Consider the following 12723-nt stretch of genomic DNA (forward strand, 5'->3'; position numbering starts at 1 on the left):
GTCATTCTTGCCCAGTGGATCAAAGTGCTCCTACAGCCAAACTGGGATATCTTGTGGACTAGCTGAAGAAGATGGAGCCAAAGCCAATGCTGATCAATTTCAGGATATGCCAAAGGGAGTTCTTGGCATTATTTGTAACTCAAATGAAATTGATTCAGTACATATTTGATTCCTCTGATGAGCCTCTGACAGACCAATGTACTGAGATTTTACAAATGCAGTACATTGGTCTGTCAGAGGCTCATCACAAAATAAGCTTTACATACAGTTTCCATGATAGAGATCCACATAATTGCACTCATGGAATAACCTTAAAAGTAAATTCAGTGAAATAAACTCTGGATTGGAGGAATTAATGAAAAGAACTTAGAATACTGCGCATCGAACGGTACTGCACAGGAACAGGCCCTTCAGCCCACAATGCCTGCGCCGACCACGATGCCAAATTAAACCAAACCCATCTGCCTGTACGTGATCCATATCATTCCATTCCCTGCATGTTCATGTGCCTGTCAAAATGCCTCTTAAACAGTATCGTCTCTGCTTCCAACACCACCCCTGGCAGCAGCTTCCAGGCACCTACCATTGTCTTCTAAAAAAAAACTTGCCCTGCATATCTCCTTTAAACTTTCCCCCTCTCACCTTAAAGCTATGTCCTCTAGTATATGGCATTTTTACCCTGGAAGAAAGACTGACTATCTATCTGTGCCTCTCATAACCTTATAAACTTCAATCAAGTCTCTCCACGGCCTCCAATGCTCCAGAGAAAATACTTCAAGTTTGTCCAACCTCTCTTTGTAGCTAATACTCTTTAATCCGGGCAGCATCCTCTTGAATGAACCTCTTCTGCACTCTCTCCAAAGCCTTCACGTCCTTCCTGTAATGGGGCGACCAGAATTGCACACAATACTCCAAATGCGGTCTAACCAAAGTTTTAAATTTAAAGAGCAACATCCTCCTACTACAGATTTTATTGGATTGTTTAAATCAAACAGATCCAGGTAATGTTCCGTGGGATCTTCACACCTAAGGCACAGATTCATCCAAATGCAGATCAAAGCTTAAAAAACAAGGTATGCTGTTTTTTTAACTCGAGGTAATACCTATGAGTCAAAAATACATCAGTGAGATTAGCAAACTATATGTGGAACTTTCACAGAGTGCTGCAGATCTTTAACTTAAATAGTCTATTATGCCAAGATGTTTTAAAAGTAATCTTGTATGATTTCTCTTAAAGTAGTAGCTGTATAAAGTAAAAGGCCATGAAAGAATAAAAGGATAAAACAACATATTTAACTAGTTATATGTAACATACTGGGTTGTGCTGTTTCCTAGTGCAACAAGCCACATTTGACCTGTGCTCCACACCTGATAAGTTATATCAGTATTTGAGCATTATATCATCTAACATTTTCATTGATCATCATTAAGTCTAATCGTTGAAATATATTATTACATAGAACATTACAGCACAGTACAGGCCCTTCAGCCACGATGTTGTGCTGACATTTTATCCTGCTCTAATATCTATCTAACCCTTCCCTCCCACATAGCCCTCCATTTCTCTATCATTAATGTGCCTATATAAGAGTCTCTTAAATGTCCCTAATGTATCTGCCCCCACAGCCTCTGCCGGCAGTGCATTCCACGCACCCACCACTCTCTGTGTAAAAAACTTACCTCTGACATCCCCCTTACACCTTCCGCCAATCACCTTAAAATTATGCCCCCTCATGTTATCGGTTCTATTTATTCTATTATTGATTCTATTATTGGTTCTATTATGACAGTTTTGAATGTTTGCAAAGGGATAGGACACTGAACTGTTTCCTCTCATAGACGATATTTATAATTATATTAAGAGTAAAGAGTTCATTCATTGAAGTTTCATTCTGTTCACAACCCTCTTTGAACAGCTTCCAGATTTGGAGAGGAGAAAAATATTTTTTACCCGTCTGCGGAAGCTTGATTTGTTGCAGTACTCAAAAGATCATTTCATTCTCCATACATTGACTCTAGATTAGTAGTTAAAGTGAGTGATTCCACTTAATTTTCCAACCTTATTGCTCCAGGTAAAGAAAGAATTCAGGTTAAAGATTGTTTAATAACACTTGCTAAATCCTCATTATTTTGTATATAACAGAAATTGATGGTCGTGTGAAATGCACAACAAACATTTGATTGGTGGATGATTGAATAATAACCCTTCAAAAAAAGCATCACCCTTTAATAAAAGCTCAGTAACAAAGGAGAAGATGAATATATTCAGCTTCAACATGCAGCAGGCAAAAGAGCATTAATTAGATTTTACATGCTTCCACTACATCTGCAAGTTTACTGGCTTGAAGGATAGTATTGTGGGGAAAAATGTCCAATTTATGCACAGTGCATTGAAAACCTCATTAGTGTCTGTGCCCCAGATTCTACCTCAGCAGTCTTCCTGAATCTCACTTCAATTCCAAGCAATTGGAAATCTTAATTAGTTCCTAGATGGTCTACCGAAAGTATGTTACATCCCATTAGATCCATTCCATTACTGTATCTCATAACTTGCTCCCAGCTAAAATACCTGCAATGTTTTGCAGTGATGAGTTAGACAAGCCACTTGTAAAAAATATGTAGGTCATGAAATTGCGCCCCACAGCTCCCACTCATTGGACACTCCAGGGCTGGGACACATATTTCTAGCTAGTCTCAAACTTTTCCATACTGGGAAGGTCAGTAGTGTTTTTGTGGCAGGAATATACAAAGCAGACAGATCATGGAGTAAGCATGGAATCCTAATTTACCACCAGCCTAATTGGTTTGTGAGAAGCCCTCTTATCACCAGACCCCACCCCCCAACCAGGGCTATTCTAAGTGATCATCAGTTACGCATTTTTATTGTGAAACAGCTTGTGACTTGGTTTTAGGGAAGTGTTGTTTGGTTCTTGAAGAGATGACTACAGTTTCTGAAGTAGCATGGCAGAAATTACGATTGTACACTAACATCTAAAGTTTGGGCAAACCCAGATACTTCGGTGGTTGTTCCTTTCCACATGTGTCAGGCTGTCATGTTTCTTCTAGTACTCCATTCAAGTTCTTCAGACTTCCCTTGATATTTACCTCACTGCTGGCTCTTCCATCGTCACTTCATTACATGCCTAAAGAGCTTCCTGGTCTCCCTGAAGTAAAGGTCCTTTCTCTTCCTTTCTGCCTGCCAAGGTCCCCAAAGCAAAGTTAGAAAATCAGACTGTCCATTCTTGCATTTGTTCAATCACATCTTAAACAAATACAAGCATCTGTAACATAACCCCCATCAGCAGTTGTGGCCACCAAGCGTCTCATCTTTAAGAGGCGCAGACATCATCATTGGTTAGCTTCAGCTGGTGTTGTATGATCATAAAATTACGCCCTATGGTTTTATGCGATGGCTAGCAGCAACCTAGTTACCACTAGTTGGTCACTGCAATTAAATTAATGAGGATGTAATATGAATTTTGTATGCGTCATGAACTGTGTAAAACAAGAATGGGTTAATCATGCATTGTGTTCACTCCACCTACTTCTCAGCACCACCCAATTTCCTCTCTAACTTATTTTTAAAATGCTTAATAGTTAATCACTTTTGCTTTTTGCTGTAGCTGAAGTGACTCAGTTTTAAATATTGTGAAAACAATAACATTCAGGATGCTGGCCAACATCTTTATAATGCAAGGGCTGGGTGTTAATATTTATTGTTCCTGACTGTCAAAGCCCAGCTTTTACCTTTGAAATTTTTTAAACAAAAAGCATTATATACATTTTATTAGCTTTCAAAAATCCTCTTGTATTATTTATACTATGTTTTTTCTAAATCTCGTTACTCCATCTAGGAATTATGCTCAGGTTATTTCTCACAAGGAGCACAGGCTCAAGCACAGGAGAGAAACTAGAACAGAGTGTGTTAAGTTTCAGCTTTTTACATGGATGCTCTAGAATGTGCTGTCTGGTGGCTATTGATCATGTCCAAAAATTCAAGAGATAATTAAAGTAGGGGCACAAAAAAAAGCAATTTAGAGACATCAGATAGATGATTTAACATTATTTGTAGCTGTGGTCTCAGCCCGACCTGTGCCCTTTTTTCCTCTTTGGTTGCATTGAATGCAGTCGTTTGTACATATCTGGAGCTGAGAGCTCTTGAGGTCAGTATTGCCCTAAAATGGTTCTCACTATTAATACTAACTCACTACCCTGATTGTCACTAAATTTTATTTTAAATATATTGCTGTTTCATTCAAAATGAAGATGATTGCTGGAATTAGCCTTTATTGTACCAACAAAGCTCCTCATATTTATTATAGTATGAAATTGTATAAGTTCTTGAGAAAAGGTTGCTTACATTTTATTTAGTTGATGCCTTTTTAATCAAGAAGCAAATGCATATTCATTAATTGAGACAAATTAATTTTATATTTACAAAGATGGATGGATTTGTCTTGTAGATTGATTTATATATTTGATTCAGGTTTCTGATTTAAAGCCTTTCCTTTCAGCTACCTTCTGAATGGATAAGAATGGATAGGAAGAATTGTTTGTTCCTGGGCAGGATATGCTTGTAGTGGTGGTATTTATGGTCCAAATCATCTTGAAAAAAGATATTCTGATGTGTTAGGTAAATTTAGGGATTTTGTTTGGTAATAAAATGTTTTTGGTTTCCATTGATTACAACCCAGGTAGCTATAATGTTCCCTTGTGCAGGATTCTTCTTGATTATGGAAAACTGCAAGAGATGAGTCAAGACCCACTGAGTTCCTCCAGCAGATTGTTCATTGCTCCAGATTCCAGCATTTGCAGTCTCTTGTGTCTCTAAGAGATGTCAAATTGGTTGAATACAGCTTCAGAAATTAAAAAGTGTGCTTTTAAGTAATTGTAGTTACATTGCTGCTAATATGAAAGCCATCAGTCCTGGCTGCATATCTTAGCAACCAAACTGTTCAGGCACGTGATGCTCAATCCACTTCCTTGCATTACTGCAGTGAACAACTCTTGGCAGATCCATTGCCTTGAGGACCAAGTTGTAATAAATGCCAATGCTTACAAATGTAGAATGTGAGGAAGGCCATCTATTCAAACCATTATCTAAATGTCAGTAAAAATGAGAGTGGTACCTGCCATGCCATTGTAATAAAATATAGGTAACTGTAATTTTCTATTAGGTAAATGTAATTCCAGAGAATCATGAAACTTGCAGCATGGAGTGATTTGGCCAATCTCTTCCACTCTGTCAGGCATTCACATTTTTTTTGATTCCTAAAAAGTCCTGTGGATTGTTTCACAAAGTTATGTTGTTCTGCAAAAGCAAGTTGATACTGTATGAAATGGCAGTAGATGTTGTTTCTGCATGGTAAACTGTTAGCTTGGAATAGGAGCATATTGTTAAATTGTAGGATTAGTAATCCATAGGTCTGGACTAATGATCCTGACATGAAATTGAAATCTTACCATAGCAGCTGGAGGATTAGTGTTCAGTTAAATAAGTCTGAAATAAAATATTCATAGCATTAGTCATGCCACGAAATACCAAACTCTTTTAAATACCCAGTTGCTTTTGAAATCTTTTAAGGGAAATGAATCTGCTGTCCTTACCCAGGAGAGCTTATGGGTGACTTCAAAAAATAGGAATATGATGGACCTTACCAGTCCTCTGAAAAAGCCAACTAAACTACTCAGATGGACTACCTGGTATTGGCCTTGGAACCAGATATAAAAAGGTACATGCTGCCCACTCAACCCTAGAAGCCCTCCTTGGGACATGTCAAAACTGGGACAGGTGTCCCGCAAACTAATCAGTGAACCGTCTGATACAGTTAACGCAGGTAGGTTGGTGAAGGTGTTTGGCATGCTTGCTTTCATCAGTCAGCATAATGAGTACAGGAGTTGGGGTGTCATGGTATAGCTGTGGAAGACATTGGTAAGGCCACATTTGGAGAACTGCATACACTTCTGATTGTCCTGCCATAGTAAGGATGTCATTAAACTGGAAAGGGTACAAGAAAGATTAACAAAGATGTTACAGGAACTGAAGGGTTTGAGTTATAAGGAGTGGCTGGGATAGGCTAGGATTAGATAGGCTAGGACTATTTTCCCCTGGTGCTTAAGAGGCTGAGGGGTTATAGAGATTTATAAAGTCACAAGGGGCATAGATAAGGTGAAAAGCCACAGTCTTTTTCCCACGGTAAAAGAGTCCAAAATGAGAGGGTGTAGGTTTAAAGTGAGAGGGGAAAGATTTAAAAGGAACCTGAGGGGCATCTTTTCACACAGAGGGTGCTGTGTATATGGAACAAACTGCCAGATGAAGTGGTAGAGGCGAGTACAATTACGACATTTAAAAGACATATGGGCAAGTACATGTATGGGAAATGTTTCGAGGCATATGGGCCAAACAAAGAAAAAGGGGACTTGCTCAGTTTGGCACGGTTGGCATGTGCGAGTTGGGCAGAAAAGCCTGTTTCTGTACAGTACGTCACTATGGTTCTATGTTCACAGAACCTTACGGATAACGTTCCAGGATCCTCCATCACCAACCTTGTGTACGAGCTGCCTGACTAGCAGACCCAACTACCATGGTGACACACGAGATTCTGCAGTTGCTGGAAATCTGGAGCAACACACAGAATGCTGGAGGAGCTCAGCAGGTCAGGCAGTACCTATGGAGGGAAATGAAGAGTCGATATTTCGGACCGAGACTAAGTTCTGATGAAGGGCCTTGGCCCAAAACATCAACTGTTAAGTTCCCTCCATAGATGCTACCTTACCCGCTGAATTCCTCCAGCATTTTGTGTGTGTTTCAAGTACTATGGTGGCTCGATGATCTATAGATGGGAGGGAATGGCCCTGGAGATCTTCATATGGTCTCAGGTTATATATGAACAAAGAGCCTCCTGATGATAGTGCCCTCCCTGAGCTAATTAATTGTTATTCTTTCACGTTGAATACCACTTCAAAGAAGCATGACTGAAGTAAGGAAAAGGAGAAGCCCAATATATAGGAGGGAAAAGCAGAGGGGTGAGGATGACTCACCCCCCATTCCCCATGAGCTCCCCCCCCCCCACCACCACCATGCCTCTTCTCTTCTTCCCTTTCCTAGCCTTTTTTTCTACCCTTTTTTTTCCTCTCTCTCCTTACCTTTGACCCATCCCCTGGTGGATCTGCTCTCCCTTCCTCCCCCGCACCTTCCTATCACTATCTCTTACCTGCATCTACCTATCACTGCTTTGTGCCCACCTTGCCTCCTGTCTTTTGTCCACCTATCACTGCTCTGCTTTTCCCTCCTATATATTGGGCTTCCCCTTTTCCTATCTTCAGTCCTGAAGAAGGGTCCTGACCCAAAATGTTGACTGTCTGCTTTTCTCCACGGATGCTGCCTGGCTTGCTGAGTTCCTCCAGCATCATTGTGCTTTTCATCCAGTGAGGCTCCATGGGTAGAACTCAGAAACAAGAAGGGGATGGTCACTCTAATGGGGCTGTATTATAGAACCTCCTAGAGTCAATGGGAACTTGAGAAGCAGGTTTGGAGAGAAATTGCTCATAATTGTAAGAATAACAGGGTTGTATTAGGTATTGATTAGGCCACCCAGAGTGTTAAAGGCCTGGACAGGGTAGAATTTGTGAAATGTGTCCAGGAAGGTTTCCTGAATCAATATATAGAGAGGCCTACTTGGGAGGGTTCAATACTGGACCTTATCTTAGGGAACGAGGCAGGGCAGGTAACTGAAGCAGCAGTGAGGGAGCACTTTGGCTCTAGTGACCATAATTCTATTAGTTTTAAGATAGTGATGGAAAAGGATAGGACAGGTCCACACAGAGTCCTAAACTGGAGCAGGGCTAATTCTGGGGGAATTGGGCAGGATTTAGCAGAGGTTGATTGGGAGAGCCTGTTTGAAGGAAAAGGAATGAATGGCGTGGGAGGCTTTTAAGAGTGTGATATCAAGAGTCCAGGGGCAGCATGTTCCTATTAGGGTGAGGGATAAACCTGGCAAGTTTAGGGAACCTTGGCTGACAAGACATATTGAGGCTCTGGTCAAGAAAAAGAAGGAAGCATCCATTGGGTTTAGGAGGTCAGGGATGAGTGAATCCCTTGATGACCGTAAAAAGATTAAGAATATTCTTAAGAGGGAAATCAGGTGGGCAAAGAGAGGGTATGAGATGGATCTGACAGGTAAGGTTAAGGAAAATCCCAAGAGGTTCTACAGCTATATTAAGAGTGAAAGAGTGGCTTGGGAGAGAGTAGGTCCCCTTAGAGATCAGCTGGGCCGCCTATGCCTCGAGCTGCAGGCGATAGGTGGGATTTTTAATGAATATTTCTCCTCTGCGTTTACTGAGGAGAAAATCAATTGCTCAAGAGATAAAGGAAACAAGTGGAGATGTTTTGGAGAAAAATCATATTACCAGGGAGGATGTATTTGCAACCTTATAGCGCATTAAGGTGGATAAATCCCCAGGGCCTGACCAAGTGCGAGGCTAGAGAAGAATTTGCAGAGGTCCTTGCAGAGATACTTGCTTCATTGTTAGCCACTGGTGAAGTTCCTGAAGACTGGAAAGTGGCTAATGTTGTTCCATTATTTAAGAAGGGTAGCAAGGACAAGCCAGGGAACTACAGACCGGTCAGCTTGACATCAGTAGTGGGGAAGTTAGTAGAGGGAATCCTGAAGGACTTTTACAGTTTTTTGAAGAGGTAACCAAAAAGGTAGATGAGGGAAGGGCAGTGGATGTTGTCTATTTGGACCTTAGCAAGGCCTTTGATAGGGTCCCTCATGGTAGGCTGGTCTGGAAGGTTATGTCCCATGGAATCCAGGGAGAACCAGTTAGGTAGATTCAAAATTGGCTTGGATGTAGGAAGCAGAGGGTGGTGGTTGACAGTTGTTTCTCAGAATGGAGGCCAGTGACTAGTGGTGTGCTGCAGGGGCTGGTGTTGGGACCCTTGTTATTCGTTATTTATATAAATGATTTGGATGCATAATGAATGCGCAGTGAATGCACAAGGCCTGATCAGTAAGTTTGCAGATGACATGAAATTAGGAGATGTTGTTGATAGTGAAGAAGGTTATTGTAGATTACAGGGGGATCTTGATCAGTTAGGGAAGTGGGCCAAGGAGTAGCTAATGGATTTCAGTACAGATAAGTGTGAGGCGATTCATTTTGGAAAGTCATACCAACATAGGACTTATACTATGAATGGTTCATTGAAGGTAGCATCACAGGTAGACAGGGTGGTGAAAAAGGCATTTAGCATACCTGCCTTCATCAGTCAGGGCATTGAGTATAGGAGTTGGGACATTATGTTGCAGTTGTATAAGTCGTTGGTGATGCCGCACTTGAAGTAGTGCGGCATCACCACTTTGGTCACCCTGTTATAGGGAAGATGTGGTTAACTGGAAAGAGTTCAGAAAAGATTTAAGAGGACATTGCCAAGACTCGAGGGCCTAAGCTATAGCGAGAGGTTGGCCAGGCTAGGTCTCTATTCCTTGGAGCATAGGAGAATGAGGGGTGATCTTACAGAGGTTTTATAAAATCATGAGCACCATAGATAAGGTGAATGGTAGCAGTCTCTTCCCCAGGGTAGGGAAGTCCAAAACTAATGGGATAGATTTAAAAGGTACCAGAGGGGCAACTTTTTCATGCAGATGGTGGTGAGTATATGGAACAAGCTGCCAGAGGAAGTGGTTGAGGCAGGTACAATAGTATCATTTGAAAAGCACTTGGATAGGTATATGGAGGGGCGGGACTTAGAGGGATATAGGCCGAACACAGGAAATTGGGACTAGCTGGGTGGGCACCATGGTCAGGATGGACTCGCTGGGCCGAAGGGCCTGTATCCATGCTGTATTGCTCTTTGACTCTATAACTCCAAGTAATCAAATATTTATCATCAGTGGGTCTAAATCTTGGAACCTGCCCCCAAACAGAACTGTGGAAATACCTTCAGATGGACTGCAACCATTCAAGATGGTGGCTCCCTACCAACTTCTCAAGGGCAATTAGGGATGGATAATAAATAATGGCCTTGCTAAGCAATGCCCAGGTCACAAGAAATGAATAAGTGCATTATTAAAAAGTCATTAATTTTAACATTTTTTCCCTTGAAGAATTTAATGAATATTTTAGTTTTTGGTTATATGGATATGGAATTTCAATTTTTCCCAATTAGAAATAATACTTTTCCAATCATCTGCACTCTATATTCTATATTAAAGTATAACTATTGAAAACCATTCATCATATTATGTCCATTTTAAAGGTTGTGATCACCCATTTTCCATATTTTATCACTCATGTTTTAGCTCACAATAATTGATTTGTTGAATAGTGTTAAAAGTTGCAGCAATCTAGAGAAAGAAATTTCTTTTCAATGCTCCTAATTTCAATATATGATGGAAAGGACATGTCTGCAGTCTCTGAATTTTTAAAAATTCTTAATTAATATGAGCTTTAGTGTCAGGAAATAATATTGAGATCATAAATCATATAAGCAATAAGATGAGGATTTTCATTACTATCATGAATAATAAAAACTGATGAAGTACGTAATGTCAAAACTTAGTAACATGAAAACTTCTTAATATAATATCCTACATATTTTAACTGTCTTTCTGAAATTGAATAAACAGTTTATAGCATTACCCAGGAATGTCATTACATTTATCCTTGGAATTCCAGACTTCCCCGGAAAATTAAATAACTTAATCAATTAAATATCAATTTTACTAATCCACTATTTAATCATGAAAGGGGGAAAATTTCATAAAACTCATTTGCACAATCCAAATCTAGTTTCATTTGCTTCTGTCCTTCAAACTGGGAACTGAAGTAATGTTTTCCTGACACATAGTATCTGTTTAATAATTGTGATCACAGAAAATAATTAGAAAACAGGTTTTTTAGACAGATAAATGTCTAAAAAGCTTTTGGAAACAAATTACCAGTTAGGATTTTGATATTCGACAATTGAAAAAATGTTAGCTGAGAAGGTGTAACCACTCAGCAATGAATAAGACACCCTGGCACTCAATCTAACACTTTGGCAGCTCAGATACTTGCACCTCAACTTCAGTGGATGTTGTATATTGGTGTGGTGTTTAAGTATATTTTGGAGGGGACCTGTTCAAATCCCATCAATAGTTGGAAACAAGTTAATTAAATAAAAATCCTGGAATTAAATAGTTTTTCTAATGATGAGCTGATTGTCATAAAAATCCAATGGTTTCGTTAATGTCCTTGAGGGAAGGAAATTATGCCGTAGATAACACACATGACGACTTTGATGGAACAGCCTCCAGACAGATGGCTGACGGGCATGCACAATGAGATGCTCAAGCCGTCTGCTGGCTTACCTGAAAACCAGTGTGAAATGTTAAAAAACATGGGCAAGTCTAATCCTGTACTAGGCTTTGCCCAGAGCCTAAAGCCCATCTTTTTCAGCAACAAACTGTTGACCTGGTCTACTTCAACAGTTATAGTCCTAACCCTCATGGAAGATCTGATGCCTCAACTTTTATTGCAGTGTGAGGAGAAGCTAGCTAACATCTGGTGCTGAAGTGGAAACATAGATCTCTGCCATCATGGCTCTATGGACCTTTAGTGTATCACAGCCCACCAGAAATCTGCCTTCCAACTATTAACTCGGATCGCTAAGATTTTGTCACAGGGAGATAACAGTGGCAATAACAAACCTTCCCTCAGAATAAGATCATTCATGATTCTCTCACTCCTTCCCCAACAGTCCCCTTACTTGTCCCTGTCAGTGAGCTAGCCCAGACCACTCCTGCCCATGGAGTGGTCTGAAGTCCAGGCTCAGATCATCCTCCAAGGCAATTCCCAACATCCTTCATTGCAATAAGCAGTCTCCCACTGCCGATGCTGCAGCAATTTGGGGAGCACTGCAATGCAGCAGCAGGACAGGCATTGATGGGGTGTAGTTATAATAAGAAACTTATAATAAGAAGGTGGTAAAAACAGTCAGCCAGCCATTTAAAAAAGGGAACTGGATAGAAACTTGAGGGGAAACAATTTGTAGGAATTTAGTGGGGCAGATTGGGATTGCTCTTTTAGGAGCTGGCATGGATTTGATGGGTGGAATGGTCACCTTCCGTGCCATGTGCTTCTGTGATTCGAGAAGTAGCAACCATCCAGTCTGATGTAGTAGCTGAAAAATGTCAGGTAGATGGCCTGCCACATAATGAAGGAGTTATACTGGGTATGGGGTACTGATCATCATTACCTTTTAAACCATGAGACATAGGAGCAGAATTAGGCCATTCAGCCCATCGAGTCTGCTCCTTCATTCAATCATGGCTGATTTATTTTTGCCTCTCAACCCCATTCTCCTGCCTTCTCCCCATAACCTCTGATGCCCTTACTAATCAAGAACCTATCAATCTCCGCTTTAAATATACCCAATGGCTTGACCTCCAAAGCCATCTGCGGCAATGAATTCCACAGATTCACCACCCTCTGGCTAAAGAAATTCCTCCTCATCTCTGTTCTAAGGGGACGTCCTTCTAGTCTGAGGTTGCGCCCTCTGGTCCTAGACTCTCCCACCACTGGAAACATCCTCTCCACGTCCACTCTATCCAGACCTTTCAATGTTTGGTAGGATTCAATGAGATCCCTATCATCCTTCTAAACTCCAACGATTACAGGCCCAGAGTCATCAAACACTCCTCATATGTTAACCTTTTCATTCCTGGGATCATTCTTGTAAAC

This window comes from Pristis pectinata, chromosome 6, assembly GCF_009764475.1.
Source record: "Pristis pectinata isolate sPriPec2 chromosome 6, sPriPec2.1.pri, whole genome shotgun sequence".
Classification (NCBI taxonomy): Eukaryota; Metazoa; Chordata; class Chondrichthyes; order Rhinopristiformes; family Pristidae; genus Pristis; species Pristis pectinata.